Genomic DNA, 11,848 nt, shown 5'->3' on the forward strand with positions numbered 1-11,848 from the left:
CACAAAATCATATCATATGGATGATCCTTTCTAATTATATAGTTAAATACATTTCAGACAATAGAGCACAGAGTTTAGATTAATTGAAAAATAGAGATTAGAGAGCATATGGGGGTATAAAAATATGGACTCTAGTGCAAACTTATTCTAGAAAAACATGATCTGGAGGATTTCTATAATGCACATCAAAAAAGCTGAGAATTCCAAAGTTTTAGCAGGTCCCTATCATGTCAAAGAAGAAAATGACTATTCATTGACTTGATTGGATTTTATTTTAACCAGTGGCCATGGCCTCATGGTTTAATATAGGTTTTCTCAGTTCAATGTCACTTGAAATTCTGAGGAGTTTGAGCAGAAGCACAAGTCAGCAATGAGAAACTGTACATCATTATCTACATTCATACTCCTGGGACTGACAGATGATCCTCCAATGCAGGTTCTGATTTTTATGTTTCTGTTTGTTCCCTATACGTTGAGTACAACTGGGAACCTGACCATCCTTTTACTCACTTTAGTAGACTCTCGCCTTAAAACTGCCATGTACTTTTTCCTCAAACACTTCTCCTTTTTAGAAATCTTATTAACAACAGCCTGCAATCCCAGATTCTTATACAGCTTATCAACTGGGGACAAGACTATTTCCTATAATGCTTGTGCTGCTCAACTTTTTTTTGTCATTCTTTTTGGAGCAACAGAATTTTTTCTCCATCATGTCCTATGACTGCTGTGTGGCCATCTGCAAACCCTTACATTATGCAACCATCATGAACAGTAGAATCTGTGGAAGACTTGTTATTTGCTGTCGGATAGCAGGTTGGCTGGTCATATTTCCACCACTTTGCCTGGGCTTAAATCTGGAATTCTGTGACTTTAATGTCATTGATCATTCTCTCTGTGATGCTTCTCCTGTGCTAAAGATCTCTTGTTCAGACACATGATTCATAGAACAGATGGCTGTTTTCCTTGCTGTGTTGACTGACATCTTGACATTTCTGTGTGTAGTTATATTTTATGTGCATGTCATCAGGACCTTCATAAATTTCTCTTCCACCCAGCAAAAGATGAAGGCTTTTTCTACCTATTCTCACATGATTGTGGTTTCTATCACCTATGGCAGTTTTATCTTCATCTATGTCAAACCTTCAGCAAAGGATGAAGTGACAGTTAATAAGTGTGTGTCAGTGCTTACTACTTCAGTTGCTCCATGTTAAACCCATTCATTTATACCCTGAGGAACAAGCAAGTGAAACAAGCTTTTACAGATTTAATCAACAGAATTTCATTGTTTCAAGGAAGTAAAGGAATGCTGAAGCAAAGCATAAAATATAAAGTTAACAAGGGCAGTGGGCCTCATGGTCACAATCTTCATTTCTTAGCTATTGTACTATGGTCTATTGTCTATTAGTATTAACATGCTTATATAGTTATTACTGAATCTTGGACTCCAAATAATCTTCAATGCTTGTTGAAATAAGCAAGTTAGGTCATTTCAACCCTTGTTGAAAATAAGCTTTATTCAAGATGATGTATCATATCAAGAGAACATAAAATTAGATTTCTAGGAATATGGGATTTCCTAACTCTGTCTTGGCTCTGATCAATTAGGGAACTATTAAATCTTATGTGAAGGAAATAATGAATTCTTGAACTGATAGGAAAATAATAGAGTAATATTATTTATTGTTTTTTGCTAGTACAGACATTCAAAAGACATATATATGATTTCAATCACTCTTCTTAAGCAGGAGTTAATTATTCAAGATAATAATGAGTTAGTTTGAGCAAAAAGGAATGGGTTTTAACACAGAAGGGGAAAATATATGAGTTTAGAAACCTGGAGATCCACACCTACCCTGTAAAAGAAACATGAAAGCCCAAAGTTTAGACTCACTAAATTCTCTCTAAAGTGAAAAGCATGGCCTCTACATTAATTCATCATCCAGGTAGCAATGATCTGATAAACTCTGCTGAGGCAATAAAGTCATCTTTATGTTGATAAAGTCTAATGCTGAATACATAATACAATGCAAGTCATAAATATGGCTAAATTAAACCAACAGGAACCAGTAAATCTCAGCAAAATAAAGTTCTAGACCTAAAGAAAATTAAACCAGCAAAATAAAGGAAACCTTGGGCTATAGACAAGGAATCCAATATGAAGGCAAATTGCCTCTTCAAAGATCATCTTTAACATTGAAAAACAGAAGGTATAATTTTCACTAATATTTCTCAAAGAAAGATGTCCTACATTTGGTTATTTTTTACCTTACTAAATTTTGCATTTCTCACCAAAAACTTCAATGGTCCAGAGTGGAATGCTTTTGACCTTCATTTCTAGACCTGTGTTCTAGGTGTCTCCTCTTACAAAGATTCCCTTCCCTGCATCCTTCCCCAGCCCTCTGTTTGGAGTCCCTCACATGTGCACCTGTCACATTCTGCAGTTAGCTATTACGCAATAACAAATCATTCCAAGATCAGTGATTTTAAACTTGAGTTTCTGTGTCAAGTCTGGGTGTTTCTGCTGATTTTGGCAGACATCAGCTGATCTTGGCTGGGTTTGTTCATAGGACTGTCGTTAAGGATGCCCGAGTCTTGTTATCTAGTTAGGCTTCATTCACAATTTTAGTAGTTTAATGACTCCTTACTAAGATAACTGAAATCTCTTCAGATGGTGCTTTATTCTCTAGATAGTGTGTTTTTTTTTCCACATGGGAAGATCATGGGGCTCCAAGGAAAAAATAGAATCATGCAAGAATCCAGAGCCTTAGACTCAATGTCTTTCTACCACATTCTATTCACCAGACTAGTCACAGGACCAGCCAAAATTCAAGGGAGAGAAATGGAAAACACAAGCTTAAAAGGGTTCCAGTTGAATACATCTAAGAATGAATACATACAATCCAGTTGAATTGAGAATCATATGATAAATAAAGCAGTGTTTTATTATTCATAGAATAAGATAAAATACTTGATGTAAAAGTGAATGAATATATAAAGGAAAGCTAGTTCATAGTCACATATGAACTAACAAGCTTAGACATAACAGTGGAGTTAGAAAATCTCAATAGATGTGAAAGCTAGCAGGTAAATGCTTGATGAGGGACAAGATATTTATATACTTATATATTACTATATATATTCACTATCAAATTACTACTTTCCTTAAAAATGAGAAGAAATCATGATAATACCTGGAAGACTTCACATGCATCAGGATGGCTACTCTTCAAAAAATCAGAAAATAACAAGTGTTTTCAAGGATGTGAAGAGCTATGACATTTGTGCACCACCTAAGGAGTTGTGAAAACAGTGGAGCCTCTGGGGAAAACAGTAGTATGGGCTCTCAAAACAAAACAAAACAAACCAAAACAAAACAGGACTACCAAATGAACAGTCCTATTTCTGGACAGATATTCAAAGGAACTTAAAGCAGGGTCTCAAAGAGATATATGTACACCATATTTAACGTATTCCATAACCCAAAAGTAGGAACAACCAAAATGTTCATCAATGAATGGATAAACAAAATGTGGTATATATTAATACATGAATGGGTTATTTTTCAAACTTAAAAAAGTAAGGAAACCCTGTGTCAAGTTACAGTGTGAAGCAACCTTGAGTACCTTAGGCTTAGTGAAATAAGTGAGCCACAGAACCACAGCTGCTGTATGACTCCACTTACATGAGGTATCTAAAGGAGTCAAATTCATAGAAACAGAAAAGCAGAATGATGTTTACCAGGGCTTGATGGAAGGGAGTAAAGGACAGTTGTTTAATGAGAGTTGTTGTTCAGTTGCTAAGTCATGCCCTACTCTTTGCAAACCCATGAACTGCCGCACACCAGGTTTCCCTGTCCTTCACTATCTCCGGGAGTTTACTCAAACTCATGTCCATTGAATCAGTGATGCCGTCCAACCATCTCATCCTCTGTTGCCCCCTTCTCCTCCTGCACTCAGTCTTTCTCAGCATCAGGATCTTTTCCAATGAATTGGCTTTTTGGATAAGGTGGCCAAAGTATTGGACCTTCAGCGTTAGCATCAGTCCTTCCAATGAATATTCAGGGTTGATTTCCTTTAGGATTGACTGGTTTGATCTCCTTGCAGTCCAAGGGACTCTTGAGAGTTTAATGAGAACAGAGTTTCAAATTTGAAAAATGTAAATTTCTGGAGATCTGTCTCATAACAGTGTGATAATACTTAACAGTACCGAATCATATACTTATAAATGGTCAGGATGGTGAACTTTATGTTATGCATTTTTTTAATCCCAATAAGGAAATAAATAAATAAAGATTTTTAAATTGGGCTTTTATGCAAGTTATATTGAGCAAAATATCAAAGTATCTAAAATTGGAATAAATATTGAAAATGGAGCTGTGTGGTAATAAACCTATATTGTTAGTTTGAAAAATTTGTCAAAAGATTAAAATGACCTTGTTGCTATAATAAAATATAAAAAAATGAAAGAATTATAAAAGTAATTTTTAAACTGCATCTTGAAACATTACAAATATGGAGAATTAAAGCATTTTATTTCTTTCTAAGAAAGGTTTGCACAGCACTTTAGTTGTGAATCAATTCCAGTTTTAAATTGAAGTAACACCCAGATTATTTACTTATGTATCATCACTGATCAAAGTTAGAGTCATTGTAGACTTTTCTTCTTCTCAAGTCTGGTTTTTATTGTTTTCTAGGGAATTTATTCAACCATAACTTATTGAAAACCAATTTGAAGAGTGGCCCCAGGTGCCATTTACTACCTAGGACCCACCTGCATACTAGGGACAAAATAACATATTGCAGACAAAATAGATAGGGTATTGTAAAATATAACATCACTTAACTGAAAGATATCCTATGAAAAGGAGATAGCAAAAGCGACTGATCCTCCCTCTGTCTAGTCACTGCAGTATGTCTCTTTAGCTCGTTTCATCAGTAAGTGATTCAATTTTTTTCCCTTGGGTCCTGGCTGGTCCTCTGACTAGTCTGATGAATAGAATATGGTAGAAGGGATATTGAGCCTAAGACTCTGGAGCTTTGGATGCTTCCATTCTCTTCCTTGGAGGCCCATGACCCTACCATGTGATCAAACATTGTCTGGAGGATAAAACCATCTGGAAGAGAGCTCACTTATCTTAGTAATGAGTCATTAAACTACTAAAGTTGTGAATGAAGCTTAACCTGTCTGGCAAAGCCCAGTCATGCATAATGAATAAATCCAGCCAAGATCAACTAATCTCTCCCCAGAGCGGCAGAGACACTCAGCTTACCCAGAAAATGGTCAGTTGAACCACTGATTTTTGGAGAGATTTATTATCTCATACTAGCTAACAGGGGCATATATGAGGGGTTCCAAACACAGTCCTGGAGTACATAAGTCTAGAGAGGCATGCAAGAAGAGAATCTTTTTAAGAACTGACACCATCAGCATAGATGTCAAAATCAAAGATATAAAAGTTGAGAATATTCCAGTCTGCACCACTGAGGACTGAGGTCTAGAGGGAGAAAGATTATAAAACAAAATTAACCAAATGTAAAAAAAAAAACAAAAAAACTTTAATACATATCTGTGAAGGTCACACATTTCATTCCTTAATTTTGAAGATTTTTTTTGCCCCCTACTAGTCTCATTGAAAATTTCTAATGAGCTCCTCTTCTATAAACAGAAACTTCTGTGTATTTTGCTGGTTTAGTTTTGTTGATATGTGTTTGTGATTTTCATTTAGCTGAGATTGTCTCACTCCTGTTGGCTTAATTTAGCTACATTGAGGAATTGGATTTTATTGTATATTTCAGTACTTGTCCTGATTTGTCATCCTAAAGGTGACTTTGTTGTTTTGACAGTTTCTCAGATCAATGTAATCTAGATTGTCAGTTTGTGAAAGATTGTGCTCTTTCATTTTGGAGGAAATCTAGTTAATCTAAATTCTGAATTTGGGGACTTTATGTTTTGTTTTCCAAGCTAGTTTTTTCCAGGTTTCAAAGCTTGTGTGTTTTCCTCTTCAGTGTTAAAATACACTTATTTTTTGTACTAGATTATTCTGGCTTCTTAATTTTTAAGAATTATCTTGCTTCTGATTGACAATAAGACTAATATTTATGCTTTTTTTCATGTTGTCATTTGGATATTTGAATTGCAAGAAGGTTTGAGGTTTTCATGTAAAGCCAATAATTCAACTTTTTTTGTTGTTGTTGTGTTCTTAATCTATAATAGTTTTTACACTCTTGTGAGACTGGTCTGAGTTGAGGCAAAGTCTCAATTTGGAGAAACGTCACTTTGGAAAAAGTTTATTTGCAATGAAAAAAATGAATGATAATTTTGTATTCTTTGTTCATTAATAATGATGCAATAAGTATTATAGTAGGAATACACTGAGTGCAAGGAAGAGATAAAAGAATTAATAATGTAAGATTAAACACATAAGGCCTGCTGTATCATGATAAGCTTAATCCTCAGTTTTGACCTTCCTTTACTTCTCTGAGATCAATAAAATTCCTTTAAATAAGGCTGTAAAAGCTTGTTTCAGTTGCTTGGTCCTCATGGTATGAAAAAAGTGAAAAGTCAAAGTGTTAGTTGCTCAGTCATGTCCAGCTCTTTGCAACCCATGGCATAAGCCCAGGAAAATATTCTAATTTGAAGGAAATTCTAAAATGCTCTACATAAGTCCCAGAAAGATATTCAAAAGATATGCTACTCAGAAGCTAAAATTGGGAAGGTGAAAACAGTTCTTTCTTATAGAAGAAAATATTCTCCTTTGAACATGAGAGCCACACCCATCATTAACCTTAGACTTAATGCTTAAGCCTGTTTGGTTAAGCTAGAGTATCTGGTGATTATTATAAAAATAGATAACCTCTTCTCCTGATACTGTATCCATGCAGAGGTGCAGCTTATTCATATATAATTTTCAAAAAATTAAGCAATATGACTCAAACAATTAGTAAATGAACACAAACAAAAGGTTATAATCAACTGGACAATGGAACCAGTAGAATGGTAAAGCTGCTTCAAAGAAGCATTCATAAGAAAGACTTTTGACTCCTGAAAATTTTTTTCTAATGGATACTGAACTGGTTAAGTCACATAGAGCTATAACAGAGTAATCTTTGTATGATCTTTTCTTGGGACCAAAATCTATAAGATAATGGCTGAGTAATATTCCATTGTGTATATGTACCATAGCTTTCTTATCCATTTGTCTGCTGATGGGCATCTAGGTTGCTTCCATGTCCTGGCTATTATAAACAATGCTGCGATGAACACTGGGGTACACATGTCTCTTTCAGATCTGGTTTCCTCAGTGTGTATGCCCAGGAGTAATGAGATGGATGAAACTGGAGCCCATTATACGAGTGAAGTAAGCCAGAAAGATAAACACCAGTACAGTGTACTAACGCATATATATGGAATTTAAAAAGATGGTAATGATAACCCTATATGCAAGACAGAAAAAGAGACACAGATGTATAGAACAGACTTTTGGACTCTGTGGGAGAAGGTGAGGGTGGGATGATCTGAGAGAACAGCATTGAAACATGTATACTATCAAGTGTGCAACAGATTGCCAGTCCAGGTTGGATGCATGAGATAAGTGCTTGTGGCTGGTGCACTGGGAAGACCCAAAGGGATGGGGTGGGGAGGGAGGTGTGGAGGGGGGTTAGGATGGGGAACACATGAAAATCCATGGCTGATTCATGTCAATGTATGGCAAAAACCACTACAATATTGTAAAGTAATTAGCTCCAACTAATAAAAATAAATGAAAAAAAAATCTACAAGATAACATGTAATCTGGTTTCAAAACTAAGCAAATGTTGAAAAGCAAAGTCAAATGGAAGTATATTTTCCCATTTAATTAAATAGTTCTTCAACTTGTTGAACAACATTGTGAGGACATGCATTGATTCTCCTCCTTTGGTCCCAAGATTATAAAATGTTTTTATCAATATTTAATTTGTGTAGTATTTCTAACCTTTTTAAACCCTATCTTTTCCCTATAGTGCTGAATACTATACTATGAAGAAAAATTACAATGCAAGTCTGTATTCATTAACATGGAAAACAGTCACTTTTTTGACTTGTAACATGTATATTACTTTCATGTATACTTACATATTTTTCTCACTGAAACAGTTTTTTATCATTTGTTCATACTTTATTATCTAAGAGTTGAAGAGGAGCCAGAATTATGTCTTTCCATCAGGCAATTGTTATGCTCTTGGAATATGTCCAGTAAGGTTGTTGCATCTTATTATTTCCAAGGTAATGGTTTCCAGTGATGCTACTGTTAGCTTTTGCCAATATTCAGTTCATATTAGATTCATTAGCCATGTTCAGACTTTGGTCACAAGGTCCCTTTATTTATTCACACAGAGGACCTCTGCTCATCTAAAACAGACTGGGACAATAAAACATTCATTTTACTTCATTGTGTAAAAATCTTTTTTTGTTCAGAGAAATCAGAAATTATCTCTTTCAAAATCTTCTAAAAATCATCTTATATTTCTCAGAAATTTAAAATAAATGTGTTTTTCTTTCAGGATTGTGATGTCAGTTTTTCTTCCTAGACTTAAAGTGGAATAGGATTTCTGAAGAGTGTCCAGTGTTAGTGGGTCAGTCGTGTTCGACTCTTTGTATCCCATGGACTGTAGCCCATCAGGCTCCTCTGTCCATGGAATTCTCTAGGCAAGAATACTGGAGTGGGTAGCTATTCCCTTTTCCAGAGGATCTTCCCAATCCAGGTATTGAACCTGGATCCCCTGCATTGCAGGCAGATTCTTTATCGTCTGAGCCACCAGGGAAGCCTGAAGAGCATCCATGTCTGCTAAAATCAATTGAAAACTCAGATAGATCATCTCTGTTCCCCCAAATGTTGTGAGAATGCGGATGGGTTCATGAAAGAGTTACTTGTGAATGTACTGACTTCACTTATACATTTAATTTCATCTTAGGACTAGAAGAATTACATATTCAACTAAAGCTATGATTGTCTTTCTTCTTTTTTTTTTCAATCTTATTTTTTAAATTTAAAAAAAATTTTTTTTTTTATTAGTTGGAGGCTAATTACTTCACAACATTTCAGTGGGTTTTGTCATACATTGATATGAATCAGCCATAGAGTTACATGTATTCCCTATCCCGATCCCCCCTCCCACCTCCCTCTCTATCCGATCCCTCTGGGTCTTCCCAGTGCACCAGGCCCGAGCACTTGTCTCATGCATCCCACCTGGGCTGGTGATCTGTTTCACCATAGATAATATACATGCTGTTCTTTATGATTGTCTTTCTTAAGTATTTTCTTTTTGGTAACATCAGTTTTTCTCCTCATTACCATTCTGTTTACTTCATCTCTGTAAAATATCAGATTTATGTTTAAAAATAAGGCAATAATTAATTTGGATATCTCAAGAAAAGAAAATAGTTCTGTCTGATATTATTTTTTTCTAGAAAATTAAAATGTGAAGGTATTAGACTCACTGGAGATATTTATTACACACATCAGTTGAGACATGGGTTCATTCCTGTTTAGTCTTTTTAAATTCAGGAGTATATTGGTACCAATCACATAATAAGTTTTCAAGAAATCTATCTTGAATAATTTAATGTGCACTCATTGGAACATAATAATTGAAGGGACAATCAGAAGTGATGTGCTAGATAATGTCACTGCCACTAATTAATATTTATACCAAGATATAACTATTTTATTCTTCATTTGAATGCTAGATATCTGCAATGCTGTCATCAGTGATTACTGAGCTATTACATGTAAATAATCATGGAAGTAAATAGGAAATATTAGTTTCCTATTAAATAGGAAATACACCTGAATTAAAACACTTCATCAACATTCATTAACATCTAGATATGACAGAAGAGAATTGTGGCTGTGATAATAATTAATTAGAATGGGAGAGTTTTAAGAATTGGATACTGCTTTGAGTTTCGTTGCCACAGTGAAATCTCAAGGGCTTAAGAATTTTCTAGGTTTGTTTCACAAGTGTCACTTTCTATGGGATTTTATCTAAAAGGGTGTCAGAATATCAGATGAGTATTTCTCCCGAGTCTGGATCAGTACCTCTTTCTTTTGATGGTACCTATACACCTATAGAGGAGAAGGCAATGGCACCCCACTCCAGTACTCTTGCCTGGAAAATCCCATGGACGGAGGAGCCTGGTAGGCTACAGTCCATGGGGTCGCGAAAAGTTGGACACGACTGAGCGACTTCACTTTCACTTTTCACTTTCATGCATTGGAGAAGGAAATGGCAACCCACTCCAGTGTTCTTGCCTGGAGAATCCCAGGGACGGCGGAGCCTGGTGGGCTGCCGTCTATGGGGTAGCACAGAGTCGGACACGACTGAAGCGCCTTAGCAGCAGCAGCAGCATACACCTATAGGTACTTTCCTAGCTGTAAAAGACAGATGCTGTCAGTTGTTTTGGTCTCAATGGAAAAAATTACCTGAATTAACAAAACACACAAAAAAACCACATGTTCAGTTTTTTTATGGGTGTAATTTATAGCAAATAAGTGAAAGCCACTTATATAACTAATGATGTTCTCCATTGGAAATCCTTTTCTACCTCAGCATGGAGGAAAGTAAGAAAGCTTGTGATATTTACATGGAAATATCTTCCCATGCTATCAATAAATAAATTATGGCTGAGAAAGAAACGTGGAACACCTAGTGCGTCTTATGCAGAACTGCAGAGTTCGTAACTCTGCCATTGTTACTTGTTAACAGAACATCGCACATACCCAGTCCCCAAAATTCTCCTGCTTCGTGGAGAATGCAGAAAAGAAAATCCATTAGTCACAGTGGCCATTGCTTAGCTCTCAGGTGCATTAACATAACTTCTGAGTAATCTTGGGTTCAAATAAAAGAATATGAGAACATAGAGGAACATTAAAAAGAGAATGAGTTAGAGGTTGAGGCTTTAATTTGCTGTCTGCCAAAGTCTCTGTGTGGATTATAGAATGAATGCTCAAAATAATTTTTTGAACTAGAGGTTATTAAGTAAACTGAGACTAAAAGGAACAAAATGAAATAAGAATTCAGGCAGTCTAAGTCTAGAAATTGCAAAAAGCACAGGAAGTTTACTTTTAAAAAGACTTTTAGTCCATAGGAAAGCAATACAGAGATTTGGGGTCATGTTTCCATAACATTAAAGTTTGTCTCAAATGTCAGTGCAGTTTTTTTCTGATTAACTTTAATAGAAAGAAAAAAAAACCACCTTTTTTCTAAATGCTATTTAAAATAGTTTTGTTATTTACTTATTAAAGTTATGTTGACTTACATTATTTAAAATAGTTTTAAAATTACAACTTGTTCTTTGTCTATAAGGCACAAGTAAAATTCACTCTGATTATTTCTATAAACTTTGGATGAACACTGACTGTGCCCTTGGCAATAAGATGCTGATGAGGACACAATGTTTAAAATAAAATTTACTGAGATGGCTGGAAATCTAGTCATAAAAGCTGCTGTAAGATAATCATAGGTTACAGTAGGAATAGTTAGAGGAAAGGTTAACTCCATCTTGAAGTACTAGACATGGATTCCTGGTAGAAATGATCTCCAAATAAAAACTCAGAAAAGAGAAAGAGGAGACTGGAGAGAGTTCAAATAGAGACATTGTTAAGGAGAGAAGGACTAACACATGGGAATTTCTGCAGGGAATTTAAGCATAGCCTTTTGTGAAAACCTGCAACTAGATAAGTTAGATGAAAACAAAACAAAACAAAACAAAACAAAAAAAGGAGACATAAATTAGCTGCCTGATGCTGTAGACTGACCTGTTTATCACTATGGTGTATTATCTCTTGATAGCATCCAGAATCATTATA

At 35.3% G+C, this 11,848-nt stretch overlaps 1 pseudogene; it reads left to right on the forward strand.

The window, feature by feature from the left end:
- Positions 1-370: 370 nt before the first annotated feature.
- LOC122679060 lies at positions 371-1,405 on the forward strand (annotated as a pseudogene).
- Positions 1,406-11,848: the final 10,443 nt, after the last annotated feature.

This window comes from Cervus elaphus, chromosome 3, assembly GCF_910594005.1.
Source record: "Cervus elaphus chromosome 3, mCerEla1.1, whole genome shotgun sequence".
Classification (NCBI taxonomy): Eukaryota; Metazoa; Chordata; class Mammalia; order Artiodactyla; family Cervidae; genus Cervus; species Cervus elaphus.